This window comes from Panthera tigris, chromosome C1 (assembly GCF_018350195.1).
Source record: "Panthera tigris isolate Pti1 chromosome C1, P.tigris_Pti1_mat1.1, whole genome shotgun sequence".
Taxonomy (NCBI): domain Eukaryota; kingdom Metazoa; phylum Chordata; class Mammalia; order Carnivora; family Felidae; genus Panthera; species Panthera tigris.
In genome coordinates this window covers 17,049,950-17,066,589 of record NC_056667.1, presented here as the reverse complement: position 1 = coordinate 17,066,589, position 16,640 = coordinate 17,049,950, and the positions used below count along the sequence as shown (strand labels likewise).

Sequence of the window (16,640 nt, the reverse complement as noted above, 5' to 3'; positions counted from 1 at the left end):
TCTTGAAAGCAGGACGCCTTGTCTTCCATTTCGATTTCCCATCGCATCTAGCACAGGCCCTGGGCACCTAGCTAGGCACGCAATGAAAACTTGGCAAAGTCCAAGTCCTGGGAAGGGGGAAAAGAACGGAGGGGGCGGGACTAGCCGGAAGCCCCGCCCACCACCACAGGCCCCCGCCCACAAGGTGCTGACGCCACCACATGGCCCCGCCCCTCATTGTCAGTCCCGGGGAGCCGGAGGAGGCGCCGGACGCCGGGAGCTGAGCGCCGGACCCCTCGGCGGGCGGGAGCGCGGGCCGGAGTCCCTGAGGTGAAGGGTGTGCGGGGAGGCGGCGGGCGCGCGGCGCGGGAGGCTGAGGCGGGCGGGTGGAGGCGGCGGAGGGCGGCCGGAGGGGGCGGCCTGCCCCGGCGAGGGGTCGGGGCACCCGGGGGCGACTGGGCAGAATCGGCGGGCGCACCCCGGGGAGGGCTGTGGGGGGTGTGGAGTTGAGGTGGGGGGCAGTTTGAGCGCAATTTTGGAGAAAGGACTCGGAAGGGGGTCATCTTTTGGGGCGAGACCTTGAGAATGTTTTTGGAGTTGGAAATTTTCCTTTTGGAGGGGGAGGGAAGGTTCTGAGAGACTTCTGGTGGGAGCGAGAATCTGAGGAGAAATGTTTGGGGCAGAGAGCCGAGGGGGCATTTTCGGGCGGCGGAGGAGAGTTTCGGGCCGAGTTTGGGCTTTTGGGGGGGAGGGCGCGCGGGACGCGGTGGGGGCGGGGAGCGGCGGCGGGCCGGGCGGGGGGTCGGGACTGCCGGGGAGGGGGCTGCGCGGGGCCCGCGGGCACCCGGGGAGGAAGGAAGTGATCTTACAGGAAGAGCCCGGGAGCTCCCGAGGAGGAGGAGGAGGAGAACGAAGAGGAGGAGGAGGAGGAGGGCGGTTTGGGAGCGCTCGGGCCGGGCTGCGGGACCGGGCTGCGGGGGGCGCGGGCGGGCTGGGGAGGGGTCCCGCCGCCGCCGCCGCCGCCGCCGCCGCAGCTGTCGGCCCGCCGCGCCGGCCCCGCGTCCCGGCCGATGCTGGCCTCGCAGCCAGACCGCTGGGCCGGGAAGGAATTCAAGGCATTCGCTTTGTTTAAGTTGCCAGTAGACAGTCCTTAGGACTAATTAATGGTGGAATCTGCAGGGGGACGCGGGCGAGCCGGGCCGGGGCCGCCCCCCGCCCGCCGCCGCGGCGAACTTTCCGCAGCGCGCGCGGCCCGCCTCCCTGCGCACCCCCGCCCCTGCCCGGGCCGGGAAGGAGCCATGGCTTCCCGAAGCGCAGGAATGAAGTGCGGTTTCTGGGGCCCGTGGCCTCTGGCTGCGGAGGCTGCCTGCGGGGAACCCGGCGTCCCGGAGCGGCCGGGCTGGGGATTCGGAGCCGGTGCTGGAGCTCTCAGAGGTGCCTGCGGTTTCTCTTAATAACCTTGGAGGAGGCTCTGTGAGCCGAGAAAGACCATCTTGCTTTGGAGCATCTGTTTCTTCGCGTCAGCCCCTTTCCTAACACTGCAGAGCTTGTTGTGGCTTGTTTCGGAAATGCCGAGACCAGTGCTCACACTTGAGGGTGGGAGAAGGGAAGAGAATAGGCAACCGCCCCCCCCCCAAAAAAAAAAAAAAAACCAAAAAAAAAAAAAAAAAACAGCACACAAACTCAAAAAACCCTGCAGTGCAATCTCCGGAAAACCGGAGACTGCTTGCAGATTCGCCGTCACACCTTCACTGACTTGAATGACCTTGGGGAAAGAATTGCGCTTCTGAGCTCCTGGTGCCTTATCTGGCGGTTGAGGAGAAAACACTCTCTGGACCTCCCTGCCTTTTGGGGATATTTTGAGAGGTGGGGTTTGTTCAGGGCATTTTACAGACTGCTGCAGTTCCGGCCCCAGGCGCTGGGCTGGCGTCCGAGTTGGGGGAATTCAGATCACCTAGTAATTTTATTAGCTCAGATTAGGGAGGGAGACGTTTGGGTTTTTAGGAGGATATGTCTCCTCGGAGTATGTTCCGGATTATTTTCTGTCACTTTGTGTGCAGCTTCGGTGGCATTCGTGTGGCTAGATTAAATAACTCCCATAGAAAATGCTTTTGTCAGAAACAATTATTTTGCTCAGGATTCCCCTTGGGGCAGATGAAGGTTTTGCTTGATTTACTCAGAAGAATTTTCCAAGTTTCTAAAATTAAATCACTTTTCTAAACATAGTAACTAAGGTCTGAAAAACTGGAAGTAGTGGGAAGGGGAAGGAGTTGATTCGAGTATGAACAAGGCAGCAAATACGGGTTCTCTGTTCTGTGATTACTAACGGGGATTGTGGATTACCTTGATTCACAGGTATTTTCTTACTCTTAAGTAACTTAAGAGCAAGAAAGGGAACCAATGATATTGTTGAGTTGCTTACTCTGTGCCCAGGAATTGTGCTAGGTGGCATATCTCTCATATAGTCTTCACAACAATGCTGCGAGGTGCTAGTTGGCATCCCTGGTTCACAGATGGGCAAACTGAGGGTCAGAAGGTAAAGTGACTTTCCTCAGTTTACAAATACAGCTGGTAAGAAGCAGAGCTGGAATGCAAACCCAAGTCTGTTTCTGAGTTCCACGGTTCTCTCCGTCATGCATAGTGCATTAGTTTCTAGGCCTTTGAGCCACTGGGTCACCTTGGACTGTAGACTCAAGTCCGTTAAGTCTGTTCCCCAATAGTGTTACCTTCTTTTCTTCCAGCAATGTTGTCTGTATGCTTTTGAGATGTTTTTGTTTTTTGGTAGAAAGACAAACATATAAGGCTGTGCTAGTTGTGTGTTCTCCATATAGTAGGTACTTAATCTTTTTTTTTTTTTTTTTTAAACGAAGGAAGCATTTGTATTGAAATACAGAGTGCCAGTGTGATCCTAGATATGGTTTATGTGATGGAAGATGATGGGTAGCTAATGGTCCTTCCACTGTAGAGGCGTGACTGTTAGGGTAACATTCATGGTCTGAAACTGAACCATTTTTCTTTCATGTAACATGACTTTTTGGGACAGTGTCAGCTGGTGAGTAAAGCATATTACTTAACAGGTAGGACCCAGATAGTCAAGCTGAAAGATGTGGTCTAAACTTTGATGCACATAATAGATGCTCAGTAAATATTTGCTGAAGATGTACATGCATTCATTTTTTAAGAATCAGCTTTATTGGGGCGCCTGGGTGGTTTAGTTGGTTGAGCGTCTGACTCTTGATTTAGGCTCAGGTCATGATCCCAGGTTTGTGGGATCGAGCCCCACTCCAGGCTCTGCTCTGAGTCTGGGTCCTGCTTAAGATTCTCTTTCTCCTTTGTCCCTCTCCCCTGCTCGTGCTCTCATTCTCTAAAATAAAAAAGAAAAATCAGCTTTGTCAAGGTCTAACTTACATACAGTGAAATTCATCAGTTTTAAGTGTACAGTTTGATGAGCTTTGACAAATGTATCCAATTGTGTAATCACTATGACTGCCATCATTGTTTAAACTGCATGTTGTTTTTAAGATATTGGTTAGCAGAGTGATCCTTGGGAATGCTGTGAAGTTTCTGTGTTCTGATTCAAACTGATGAGATCAGAGTGAGTACTAGAGAGTCAGTGTGCCAACTTTGTAGGAAACAGGGACATCATAGTTATTTATTGGTGAGGTGTATGAGAAGAGAAAGACTGGTAGAGATAGGAACCCTGGTTATATCAGGGGAAAGAAATTCATGAAGAATCAGGTTTCATTTTAGGACAATGGGATATATGTTGTGGGGGGAAAATTACCCAAAGATTGATTAAGGAGTAGAACTTTTATTTTTGTTTTCTTTTTGAAATGCTACCACTTGAAATATAAAACTTAACATCTTTGGCTCTACTTAAGAAGTGCTTTACACATTATAGTTCAAGTAATTCTTAAGGGTGGGGATGCTATAAAATAATTGAAGGCCTTGCCCTTCCACCTATGACAGAATATCCTTAGTGTTTGTGTCTAACTTCTTTTAGCTACTATTCCGCAAAAGGAATACATCAGGTAGAAATTGTGTCTTTTTGGGAAGACATAAAATTATTTTTTCCTTCTCATAATTTCTCAGGTCACTGGACCACTCCCAGTCTGTCTTGAGCTGTAGCTCAAGTCTGTCTTAGAAAAGGTTTAACAACTCTGTTACCAGGCTTCTAGAAGCAGCCCCATTTTATCTTACCCCTGGTTTCTCCTTATCCATTCTGTTTCTACACGTTGACCGTTCTATAATCCTTCTTTTCCACTTGTCAGTCTTGAGAATGGAAACTCAGCAACCATGGGCTCTCAGTATATCATTAGGAAATAATAATTAAAATACCAGTTTACAGCTCAATATTTTGGGTGGTGATAGGGAGAAAGTAATAACTCTATTGGTAGTTATTATCCTCTTCTTACGTGAGGAAGCTGAGCTCAGAGTGGTTACTGCCAGAGATAGTAAGGGGTGGAGGCCATTCATTTGAGCTCATATGTGAATGGTTGCTCAAGTTTGGGATCATTTTCATTATACTCTTTGTGTATTAGGGTTGAGGGGTCAAGGGAAGAGCTTGGAAATAACCATATTAAAATATAAGCCAAAAGATAACAAGCATTGTTAATCTTTTAGGCATTGCTGTCTTTAGCTATTCCTTTCTTAATTTCTAGAGATTCTTCCTTTCATTCTAAGGCATTTATAGCTCATTTTTTTTTTAATGTTTATTTTTGACAGAGAGAGAGACAGAGCATGAGTGGGGGAGGGTCAGAGAGAGGGAGACAGAATCCGAAGCAGGCTCCAGGCTCTGAGCTCTCAGCACAGAGCCCGACACGGGGCTCAAACTCACAGATTGCAAGATCATGACCTGAGCTGAAGTCGGTCGCTCAACCGACTGAGCCACCCAGGCGCCCCTATTTATAGCTCATTTTTTATTGCTTAACTCCCTTCCCAAGTCCTGTGTTTATTCTTTATGAACATGGTACTTTGTATTCGCTGGCTATTTGACTTACCCCTTTCCCTATTTTATATGAATCTAAGAGTTTCCATCAGGTTAATCTGTCAATCATAACATATTTGGGTGTGCTCCTCTGTTCCCATTTTATCTGAACAGAGTAATATTTTTAAAACATTATTAAAAACTTGCATTAAAAATTTTAAAAATCATATCTTGTTATTTAAGTTATATATAAGATATATAATATATATGTTTAGAAAAATACACATGTACAATTTGATCATTTTTTTTTTTTTTTTTTTTTCCACAAACTGAATGTATCTATGTAACTGGCACCTAGGTCAAGAACTGGTACCCAGAAGTCCCTGCTGAGTTCCTTTCCAGTTCCTGCCTCCCTTTCACCTCCCTGGGTGACTTCTAACAGTGTATATTAGTTTTGCCTGTTTTGTACTTTTGTAAACTGGACTCATACAGTGCATACTGTTTTGAGTCTGGTTCCTTTTATTCAACAATATGTTTGTGAGTAGCAAAAACTTTTAAAAGTTTTTTAGAGCTTGGAATAAAAATCAGATTCAAACTCTTTATCTTGGCATATGATGTCTTGTATAATCTGGCCCCTGCCTGCTATTCCAGCTTCACCTTCTGCCAGTCTTCAATCATATCAGCTTCTTATTTATCCTTGATAAGCTCTTTGCTACCACAGGGCCTTTGTACATATGGCTCTCTCTTCCCTGAACACTCTTTTTCCCTGTTCTTTGCCTGGCTGCCTTCCTCAAGCCTCAGCAGATGTATCAGAAATACTTTCCCTCATCATCTTATTTTGCTAGTCCTTTTCCGTTATTCCCTGTTACTAGCATCTGTTGCCTCCCTTCACAGCACCTATCATAATTTATAATGATATATATCTGCTTGCATAATTGTTATCCGCCTTCCTCACGAGACTTCACAAGAGCAGGGAACTCATTTGTTTTGTTCATTAGTGTATACCTAGTACCTGAAACAGTGACTGACATATAGTAGGTATTTAATAAATACTTAATGATCACATTCCCATTCAGCACCTTTGTTCCCATTATCATTTGTCCTTTTCTTTTCTTATGCTGTTTAACTATTTAAACTTTTCCATCCTTCAAGGCTCAGCTCAATTCCCCTCTATGAAGTCTATGCTGACTTCATAAATTTACTTTGCAAAAGTAAATCTTCTCAACATTTTGACATTTGTTGCTGATAACCCTCATGTTCTTGGGAAGGTATACTGGCATGTATCTTATCTACCTTGGTGGGTCAAAAGCTTCCCCCCCCCCAAAAAAAAAAATCTTGCCACTTGTAATGCCAATACCTTTTATGTTCTTAGTTAATTTCACTAGTCTGTATCTTTACCTGATTGGATCAGAGCTTCTTCATCAGAAGCTAAGTTGTTTTAGCCAGTACTTCCCTTAGTTCCTTTCACTGAGCTTTGCACATAGTAGGCCCTCAGTAGACTTTTTGATGATTGATCGTAATGACGCTTATGTAGAGGTAGCAATTTTAATTTTTCAGGCTTATTTACGTGGACTCCTTTTATTAGAATTTAGTTTAGTGTTTTCTCTAATCCAGAGGTTGGGAGTGCCCCAACTGCTTCAGGAGTTATAACAATTATTAGGGTGTGAAAGTACAGGAGTCCAGTCCTGTTGCCACAAAGCACATACTCCTTTGGAATCTGTGACTAGCAAAGAAGTAACTATGCACCGTTCCTTCTTGGAAAGATGCTTAATCAGTGCTTGTGTAATGCTCTCAGATTGGAGTTATTAACTGAAATGAGATATGAGGTAGTACCTCACTTGAACTATTTTGTTGAATAACATTTTATTTTGATGTCAACAATGAAAATTCCAATCCAATTAACTCTGTTTAAAACTACCTTCTCTGACTTGGGCCACTAAGCTGTCTCAGTAGTCCTTCTTCCTTTTGTACTAAAGGCAGAAGAATATATGTACTAATATTGTATATACTTACTTTAAACCAATTTAAATGCAAATTTAAATTGGTAGTAACTGGGATGATTTAACTTAATATACATGTGGTACAATTGGGTGATAAATGTAAATTAAAAAAAATTTTTTTTAATGTTTATTTACTTTTTTGAGAGAGAGAGACAGTGTGAGTGGAGGAGGGTCAGAGAGAGAAGGAGATGCAGAATCTGAAGCAGGCTCCAGGCTCTGAGCTGTCAGCATGGAGCCTGATGCGGGGCTCGAACCCACGGACTGTGAGCTCATGACCTGAGCCGAAGTCAAATGCTGACCAACTGAGCCACCCAGGTGCCCCAAATGTAAAATATTTTAAAGAGGTGCCTAATATGTATTTTAATGATTATTTTGACTTTTTTTTTAAAAGTTTATTCACTTAGAGAGCTAGAGCCTGCACTCTTGCAAATAAGGAAGGTAGAGAATCCCAAGCAGGCTCTGTACTGCCAGCATGGAGCCCAACGAGGGGCTCCAACCCACGAACTGTGAGATCATGACCTGAGCCAAAACCAAGAGTCTGACGCTTAACTGACTGAACCACCCAGGTGCCCCTTGACTTTTTTTTTTTTAATTTAAGTAAACTCTGCACCCAGCATATGGGGCTTGAACTCATGATCCAGGGATCAAGAGTTGCATGCTCTACTGACTGAACCAGCCAGGTGCCCCATTTTGACTTTTCTGGTGGAATTATATCAGAAGATTGTGGGGTAATTTAGTAGTTGTTTTTATGGAAACATTGGAGCAGAGGTACTTAAATTTCTTTAAAAAAAATTTTTTTTTAACGTTTATTTATTTTTTGAGTTAGAGAGAGACAGAGCATGAACAGGGGAGGGGCAGAGAGAGAGGGAGACACAGAATCGGAAGCAGGCTCCAGGCTCTGAGCCATCAGCCCAGAGCCCGACGCGGGGCTCGAACTCACGGACCGCGAGATCGTGACCTGAGCTGAAGTCGGACGCTTAGCCGACTGCACCACCCAGGCGCCCCCAGAGGTACTTAAATTTCTGAGAGATGTTGGAGTAATTTTGTTCAGAGTCTTCTTACTGTTATTTTTGTCTCTAACTTACTTTATAAATGTTTTATAAAACCAGTCTATTTGCTTTTTACCCTTTTTACTCCAACTAGGTCAAAATAAGAAGTATAATTAGAGTGCATTTACATTTATCCATACTTTAGAGCACCACTGGACTTCATTAACTAAAAGTTTTCTTTTGAAATGTGAGGAGACAAGTGATAAACTATGGGAATTCATTATAAGAAGTGACTTTCAGAGTGGATTACAAAGGTAGTGTGTACACAACCCAATCTCTTAGAAATTCACAGCAGAATTGGTTGTAACATTGGCTTCTAGGCATCACGAGATCTTAGAGTATGTTTCTGAATCATTCACTTTTAGTCAAGTAAACTTTTATTAAGTGTGGTTTGTTGTGTTCTGATTCTCTGACAATTGGTTATCTATTTGTGTCTTAGTTTCATTCCTTGACCATTTTGATTAGATAGTGCTTTACCTTTTGAGATTATTTAAAACTACATGATTCCAGTTCTGCAGCCTCAAAGCCTCATTTTTTCCATCTTTATAATGGGGAGAGTGGTTGTGAGGATTAAGTAATTTAATGTACAGAAACATTTAGGTCATAATGCCCGGTACACAGTAACTATTAGTCGTTTCAGTTTTACATTTTTGTTTACCCAAAGAAAAGAAAAATTTCCTCTTTTCATTATTTTTAAAATTAATGTGATTTAGTCTAAAGTCAGATAACCTCTTTATATACTGGGCAGACAAGAAAACACTCAAGAATTTTTGGGGCGCCTGGATGGCTCAGTCTGTTAAGCATCTGACCTTGGCTCAGGTCATGATCTTGGCATTTGTGAGTTTGAGCCCCACATCAGGCTCTGTGCTGACAGCTCAGAGCCTGGAGCCTGCTTCGGATTCTGTGTCTCCCTCTCTCTCTGCCCCTCTCCTGCTCATGCTCTGTCTCTCTCTGTCTCTTAAAAGTAAATAAACGTTAAAAAAAACTCAAGAATTTTTAAAAGCTTAATTTTAACTTTACTAATTTTTTTAATGTTTATTTATTTATTTTGAGAAAGGGAGGGAGAGAATCCTAAGTAGGCTCCACACTGACACGAGGCTCCATATCACAACCTGTGCCAATATCAGGAGTGGGACACTTAACCTACTGAGCCACTCAGGTGACCCTTAACTTTACTAATTTCTGATGAAGCTAAGTAGCTTTCTCAGTGACTAGTTTGTTTATTCATTTGAGAGAGAGAGCGAGCATATGGGAAAGAGGGGCAGAGTGAGAGAGAATCTCAAGCAGGCTCCGCACCCAGGGCAGAGCCCATGGCAGGTCTCCATCCCTTGACCCTGGGATCTTGACCTGAGCCAAAAGCAAGAATCGGAAGGTCGAATGACTGAACCACCCAGGTGCCCATCAGTGACTAGTTTAATTTCCTTTATTAATCTATTTTCCTTGAATGACTCACCCTTAGCCCAAATATTGGCTATGTGGTTATAATTGGTACAAGGGAGAGACAATTTCTGGATGTTTTAGTCAGTTCTTCATCACTTAAAGATAGACCCTACAACTGGAAATTGAGACTAGTGGTGAGATAATGTATGAGAATATTTCAAACCATTGTAGTTGTTGAAAATTATTTATTTTTCTTTTGAAAATTATTTAAAAATAATTTTTAAAAATTATAAAATAAGAATTATTTAAAAATCTGGTTACGGAATTTTTGGATAGTGATACTTATATTGTTAGCCATTTACTTTTGCTTATTCTAAGTACAGATCACAAATGATTTTATAACATTATTTATGATATTTGTCAGGTAGTATCTTTTTTTTTAAATTTTTTTTTAACGTTTATTTATTTTTTAGACAGAGAGAGACAGCATGAATGGGGGAGAGTCAGAGAGAGGGAGACACAGAATCTGAAATAGGCTCTAGGCTCTGAGCTGTCAGCACAGAGCTCGACGCTGGGCTTGAACTCACTGACCGAGAGATCATGACCTGAGCCGAAGTCGGCCGCTTAACCGACTGGGCCACCCAGGCGCCCCTGTCAGGTACTATCTTAAGCATTTTATGTACATTATTTCATTTACTCGTTCATTTAATAAATATTTATTGAGTGCCCGCCATGTGTCAGGCACATAATCTTATTTAATCCTCACCACACCCATGAAATAGGTATATTGTTTATTATTTTAGCCCCATTTCACAGATGAGGAATTGGGGCACAGAGAAGCTTTGTATTTTGTCCAGTGTCACAAAATCGTCCAGGGTCAGATTTGGCATTTTTAAAAAATTTTGAATGACAGTTGCTAAAATCTAGGCATAAGTTACTTCTATGTCAGATTTTTTTCTTTAGAAGCATATATATATCTATATAACTTTATAAAATAGGCTTCAAGGCCAGCACAGAGCTCAGTGCAGGGCTTGAACTCACCACCGTGACATCAGGACCTGAGCTGAGATCAAGACTGACTGACCACCCAGGTGCCCCTATATATGTATTTTTTTTAAGATTTTATTTTTAAATAATCTCTATACCCAGTGTAGGGCTTGAACTCATAACCTGGAGATCAAGAATCACATGTTCCACCAACTGAGCCAGCTAGGTGCCATTTTAGAAGAAGGAAATACATATATATTAGGGCGTGCGCACACACACACACTCACGCTCACACACAGGGGAGAGGGAGAGGGAGAATCCCAGGCAGGCTCCACACTGCCAACACAGAGCCTGAGGATGAGTGGCTTGATCTCACTGTGAGATCGTAACCTGAACCGAAATTAAGAGTCAGATGCTTAATCGACTGAGCCACTCAGGTGCCCCTAGGAGAAGGATATGAATCAAATTTTGAAGTATGTGGTAAATAGGTTACAGTCAAAGTACTTAGAGCAGGATGTGTTAGGCTAGGTAAGCTAAGCTAGGATAATTTCCTCTCTTTCCCCAAATCCATCTCAAAACAAAAACCAACAAAAGAACAAAAGACAACTTTGAAGTTCCTTCATTTGGAGAATTCCAATTTACCCAAACTAGCCTGAACCAAATGTAAATTTTCAAGAAGAATGGATGTAAATAACTGTGTTAAATACTATTGCTTCAGAGGCACTCTGGGAGCCAGTGTTATGGAAGCATGATAGTTGAATTGTTCAAATTAAACAACCTCAGTTATTATCCACAGTATCAACTTTGCTGATTTTTACATAGAACTGCTTTTCAGATTTTCAGTTTTGTTAGCTGTAGTTTTATGGTTGTCTCTGAGGGGTATCTATAAGGTAATATGACTGCTTTTTGAAAACCAGTATCAGAAGTTTCCAAAAAGAAGCAATTGTATATTTATTTTAATGAGACTTCCAAACTGAAATGTTTGGTGTACTTCTTTTGGATTTGCCTTTAGAGCATATTGCACATTCAATCCTGACAAGTCTTCATTTTGGGAGAGTTATATTTAACTTTTGAAGATAAGCAAGTCTGGTGAATGAAGTGAGTAATCAGTTATGGTTTTTGATAATACATGAGATGTAATTCTAAGAGGTGGACACTAGGATTTTCGTGTGTAAGGCTTGTCTTTGAGCATCTGCAAATAGAATTATAAGAAGGTTTTGAGCCTTGGCGGCATTGTAGGATGAGTCTTGCTTCCCAAGATGACTTAAATAACAGCACTGATTTTGAACCTGTATAAATAGAAATCATTGTTTGAATATAACTTGCTTAATGTATTCTTGATTGAATTGAAATTCTCTATAATGAAAGCATTATCTTGTATTAATATCAATATTTTACATATAGCCTTTAAAAATTAGTTTCTTTTGGGGCACCTGGGTGTCTCAGTCAGTTAAATGCCTACTCTTGATCTCTGCTCAGGTCATGATCTCATGGTTCCTGAGATCGAGCCCCGTGTTGGGCTTTGTGCTGACAGTGTGGAGCCTGGTTGGGATTCTGTTTCTCTCTCTCTCTCTCTCTCTCTCTCTCTCTCTCTCTCTGCCCCTCCCCTGTTCAGAGTCTCTCTCTCTCAAAAATAAATAAACTTAAAAAAAAATTGGTCTCTCTTTTTCTGTCTAAAAAGTAAGTATTTTAAAAAAGAAAACAGTCTGCTGAGAGGCAAATATATATAGGAACAGATTTGAACTTCATTATGATTAAAAGGTGAAATATATTTTCTTGACCCACTTACCCAGGCATTATGTGTGTAGACTTTCTGTAAGACTGAAAGAGTTCAGATAGAAAAATGGTATCATTTACCTTGCTCTGATAACGTTTCCTGTTTCTAAAAATAAAGAAATCTGGTTTTATCTAGTTTCAAGTTTACTGGGTAAGTTAAATGCTGAGCAAGATAAATGTAGTTAATTTTTGGCTCTTTAAACCTTGGAATAGCTTTATCACAAATGTGCTGTCTTCCCAATTACCTGGGGGTATTTATCTTATTTAGGCCATCTTAGTGATTTGTGTCTAGTATCAGTGAATAAGCAGAATTATAATTGAAAATTTTCTAAGGATTCTTAGTCATTGAGGAATAATAATAAAACCTAACATTTATGGACTATGTGCCAGCCACTGTATTTAAGTGCTTTTTATATATTTAATCTTACTCTCAACAATCCCTTGGGGTAGGTACTATTATTATCCCCGTTTAATAGATGAAAAATCCTTAAGATAAGAGATCAGTTTGCCTAAAGTCAACACAACTGGTGAATGCCAAGCTAGGATTTGACTCCTGAGTTTGCTGTTGAATGTTACCATGAGCACATGACGATTTTATGAACTATGTGCATTTAAGATCACTATTCCCTGAGTAAAAGAGGTCAACATTGGCTTATGTTCCCTAGCATAGGAAGAATATCATTTTTAGATCTTGATAAACTTAAAGATGTATTAAATATCTTTAAAATGGAAGACTGCTCCAGATACACAGAAACTGAATGAGTATTAAAGATAGTACAAAGGTAGTTTAGGTTGTTTGTGTGACAAAGAAATGGTTGCTGGTAGGTTTATATCAGGAATAGCAGTTTTTATGCTTTCTGCCACAGCTGTACTGGAGTATGATAGGAGATATTCTTAATATAATTTTATAAAATGATATACTTTCCAACTAAATTTTTTTTTTGTAGGAATTTGAGGACTGATGATTATGTTAGGCTTGTTTTAAAACTTGATCCAGAAGTGATTTGAAAGAGACTATCAGAATCGTAAAGAAGTCTGATGAAAAATAGTTGGGTCGGTAGTGAGGCAGTTAATAGAGCAGGGAGAAATAATAAGGTAGGAGGGATAAAATTTCAGATCATAAAAGCCAAGAAGAGCGGGATTAGAGCAGGAATAGGGGAGGTAGGTGGCTGTTCATTAAGTGGGTATAATCCAGAAGAGTGCAGAGAATCTTTATGGAAGAGAGGTAGAGAGGAGACAAGGAACACTGGCTTCATTTACATTTTTGGTCAGTTTCACATCAAATTTAAAAGCCAATAATTTAGTCTATTCAATTTATAGTACCTGTTTTATATTCAACTCAGGGCTAATTAATGTGGACAAAACAAAAAGACCAAAAAAGTGCTGTATATATAGCCTTTGTTTCTAAGGAATTTAAAATTCTAATTGGGGAGACAGTACCTGGTTTTTGAAACAGTTCTATGGCAGGGGCGCCTGGGTGGCTTAGTCGGTTAAGCATCCGACTTTGGCTCAGGTCCTGATCTTGCAGTTCGTGAGATTGAGCCCTGCGTCAAGCTCTGTGCTGACACCTCAGAGCCTGGAGCCTGCTTCGGGTTCTGTGTCTTCTTTCTCTGCCCTTCCCCTGCTCATGCTGTCTCTCAAAAATAAATAGACATTAAAAAAAAAAAAAGTTAAAAAAAAAAAACAACAAACAGTTCCATGGCAATATTGGATCATATGTAAATGCCAAAATGGGTGATACTGACTGTTGATTCCAGAGCCTGGATTTCATAAACCAGTCATATTTCAAAAGAACTTTTTGTTTTCTAAGTAAGGACACAAAATTGAAAAACTAACTTTTTGTCTAATTACCACTGTTTCATAAAAGATGGAACATTTTAAAACAGTTAAGTGAAAGGGCATAGTCTCAGATGAAAGTTTTTATATTGAGTAATTTAGCCGTATGGAAAATCTAGTATTCTTTGGTGAAAATGTCACAATCTATGGCACAGTGGTAAATGCTCTAGGAGGTCTGTTGTTATGGTACGGACTTGTGTCAAGATGACAGGTAATAGTTTAGTGAGATTAGTCTGGGCTGAAGTGGTCTGTGAGGTCTTCATGGAGTCAGACTAGAGTTTTACAATGATAGGATATGAATAGACAGAAAGGAGAGGGATGGTTTTCCAGGCCAGGGCAACACAAGAACAAAGATACTGAGGTTGGGAATAAACTTATATTATTGACTGGACCCAAGAATACTTGTCTACTCCACCCTTGAGGATCACTGTTGGGGCAGCCTTGACCTGGCAGCCCTGTTTTCCTCCTTCAGACATCTGTAGTTGCTGGGAGCCCCCACTTGGTCTATATAGCAGGCATGCCAACCCCACAGCCAGACTAGGATCTGAAATGGCAGTGGGGGTGGGGCCTCGGGCTCTCCTTGGATAGTGTTAGTCTCTCATGAGCTGATCCTGGCCTGTGTTGCTCCCAAAGTAGCTTGGCCCCCTGCCTGCCCCATAGACAGCACCTAACAAGTAAACACACCTAAACAGGTAGTCATCTACCACAAAGATGCCTGTGAGGAGGTAGGCCTTCTCACCTGCTCTCCTGCTAAACAACTGCTTTGGTGCCAGGGAATATCACCAGGGGAGGAGAGGGTGTCCAAGAGTGGGGACTTCTGTTGTAAAAGAGGCCTCCCAGGCCACTTAACTCAGGGAGGATCACCATTTTTCTCTGCCTGGATTAGCTTGGATGCCAGCCAGGCTGTTCCATCCATCCATCCACTCAGAACCGTGTCTCCTCTGTGGGGTCCCGTACGGGATTGTGAGGCGTGGGGTGGTGAGGAAGAGCTGTAAGTGAGTGCTGGGGAAGAAGGAGCTCTGCAGGCATCAGGGCAAGGAGGTCAGACCTTACACTCAGTACACTGGCCGCAGGCGCAAGCCCCGCTTCTAAGGGGTTAGCTTTATCCAGTTGCTAAGCGGTTAGCTGTATCTAGTTGGACACCTCGGGATCCACACAGTTGCAAATTGGAAGTTTTCTGTTGAAGTGTTTACTTCAGCTGAAAAAATAATGTTTTAGAAAAGTTTTCAAGTTCTAACAGTTTTTATTCACTACTGAAAGTTCTGAAAGCATCTTCTTTCATTCTAAAAACAATAAACCACTTTCTGTGGACTGTGGAAAAAAAAAGAATACTTGCCTGCTCCAAGAATAGAGTTTAGATTATGGACTAGGAGGAGATAAGATTAGTGTGGTAATGCTCAGATTATGAACAGTCTTGAACATTATACTGAGGAATTTGGACTTGCTCTTGCTACCACTTAGGAACCACTGAAGGTAAGGCACTGATAAATTAGGAATTGTAGACTGATTAATCAGGAGGTGTTATATAAATTATTGGAAAGGAAGCCAGTTAAGGATTTTTGTAGAAATTCAGGTGTGGTTTTCTGTCTATCAAGACCTGAATTTAGGAGTTAAAAAAAAAAGTATATTAGAAGTTTTGAAGAAGGGAGAGTTAGGAGTTAATGATGTTATGGAGAAAGAAAGTAAGCTCTAAGGTTATGAGATTGGTAGAGCTGGTGGCATTTGTGACATTAGTTAACTAAAGTTGGGGAGGACCTAAGGGGTTAGCCTTTTTGCCTCAGATTCTCTGCTGTGTTACTCTATATCCACATGCTTTTTTGACATCATTTATTTGAGATATATTGAGATTCTCTAAAATTCCCTTGGGATTGAACTGGAAGTTAAAAGGTTTCCTTTATTTTGGAAACACTCATTTAGAGGAAATATGTATAGTATATTTCAAACCACTAAACATTGTATAAGTTCTTAGTTATGGAAATTGTACCCTAATAAATACCATTGTTAGATTATCAGGTGCAGAGGGATTTTTGGAATTTTTGTTACTTTAGAATGTTTTCATTTAGCAGAATTTGTCCTCTATATATTAACAGATTAATATTATCATTTCATTAACATCTACTATATATCAGGATCTGATGTCTACTATTTAATGTTTAAAACTACCGCATGAAATAGGTATTGTTACTCCTACTTTATAGATGAGGAAACTGAAGCTCAGAGAGGGTTTGAGAAATGTCCCTGGGGGAGAAGTAGAGTTAGGATTCAAGATCTCTGTGACACAGAATCTATGTTCTTTCTCCTTCTCTGTTCTTGGATTAGGTGTCATAAGAATAGGAATAAGGAGAGGAGGGTAAGATAGATTACCCAGATTAGACAGTAATTCAAATCAGTGAAGTGCTACCCAAATATTAACTGGTGTTATCTGGCCTTTTCCACCCTGTCTGCATGTGCAGGGGTGGGAGTGGGGATGGTGTAAAAAACCAAATATGATCTAGCCATAGTTCTAGTCAAGGACATTCACTTATCTTTTGGATAATGTCTCTCAAAGCCTTTTGTACAGCTTTCAATAAACCCTTTATAAAAATGTCCAATTCAGAAAATAAAACAATTATTGACAGTTCTGCAAATTGCTGGCCTGGCAAATGAAATCTAAGGAAGTTTCAGGGTCCAGCTTCTGGGAAAGTGGGATTGAAGGTCATTCCCCTT

At 41.7% G+C, this 16,640-nt stretch overlaps 1 protein-coding gene across 1 annotated transcript in view; it reads left to right on the top strand.

Moving 5' to 3' along the window:
- The first annotated feature begins 229 nt into the window (after positions 1-229).
- LUZP1 (leucine zipper protein 1) overlaps positions 230-16,640 on the top strand; it is a 95,877-nt gene continuing 79,466 nt past the window's right edge. Inside the window, exon 1 of the mRNA XM_042995865.1 lies at positions 230-309. The gene's annotated coding sequence lies outside the window, so the exon portion shown is untranslated. The remainder of the gene's footprint in view (positions 310-16,640) is intronic.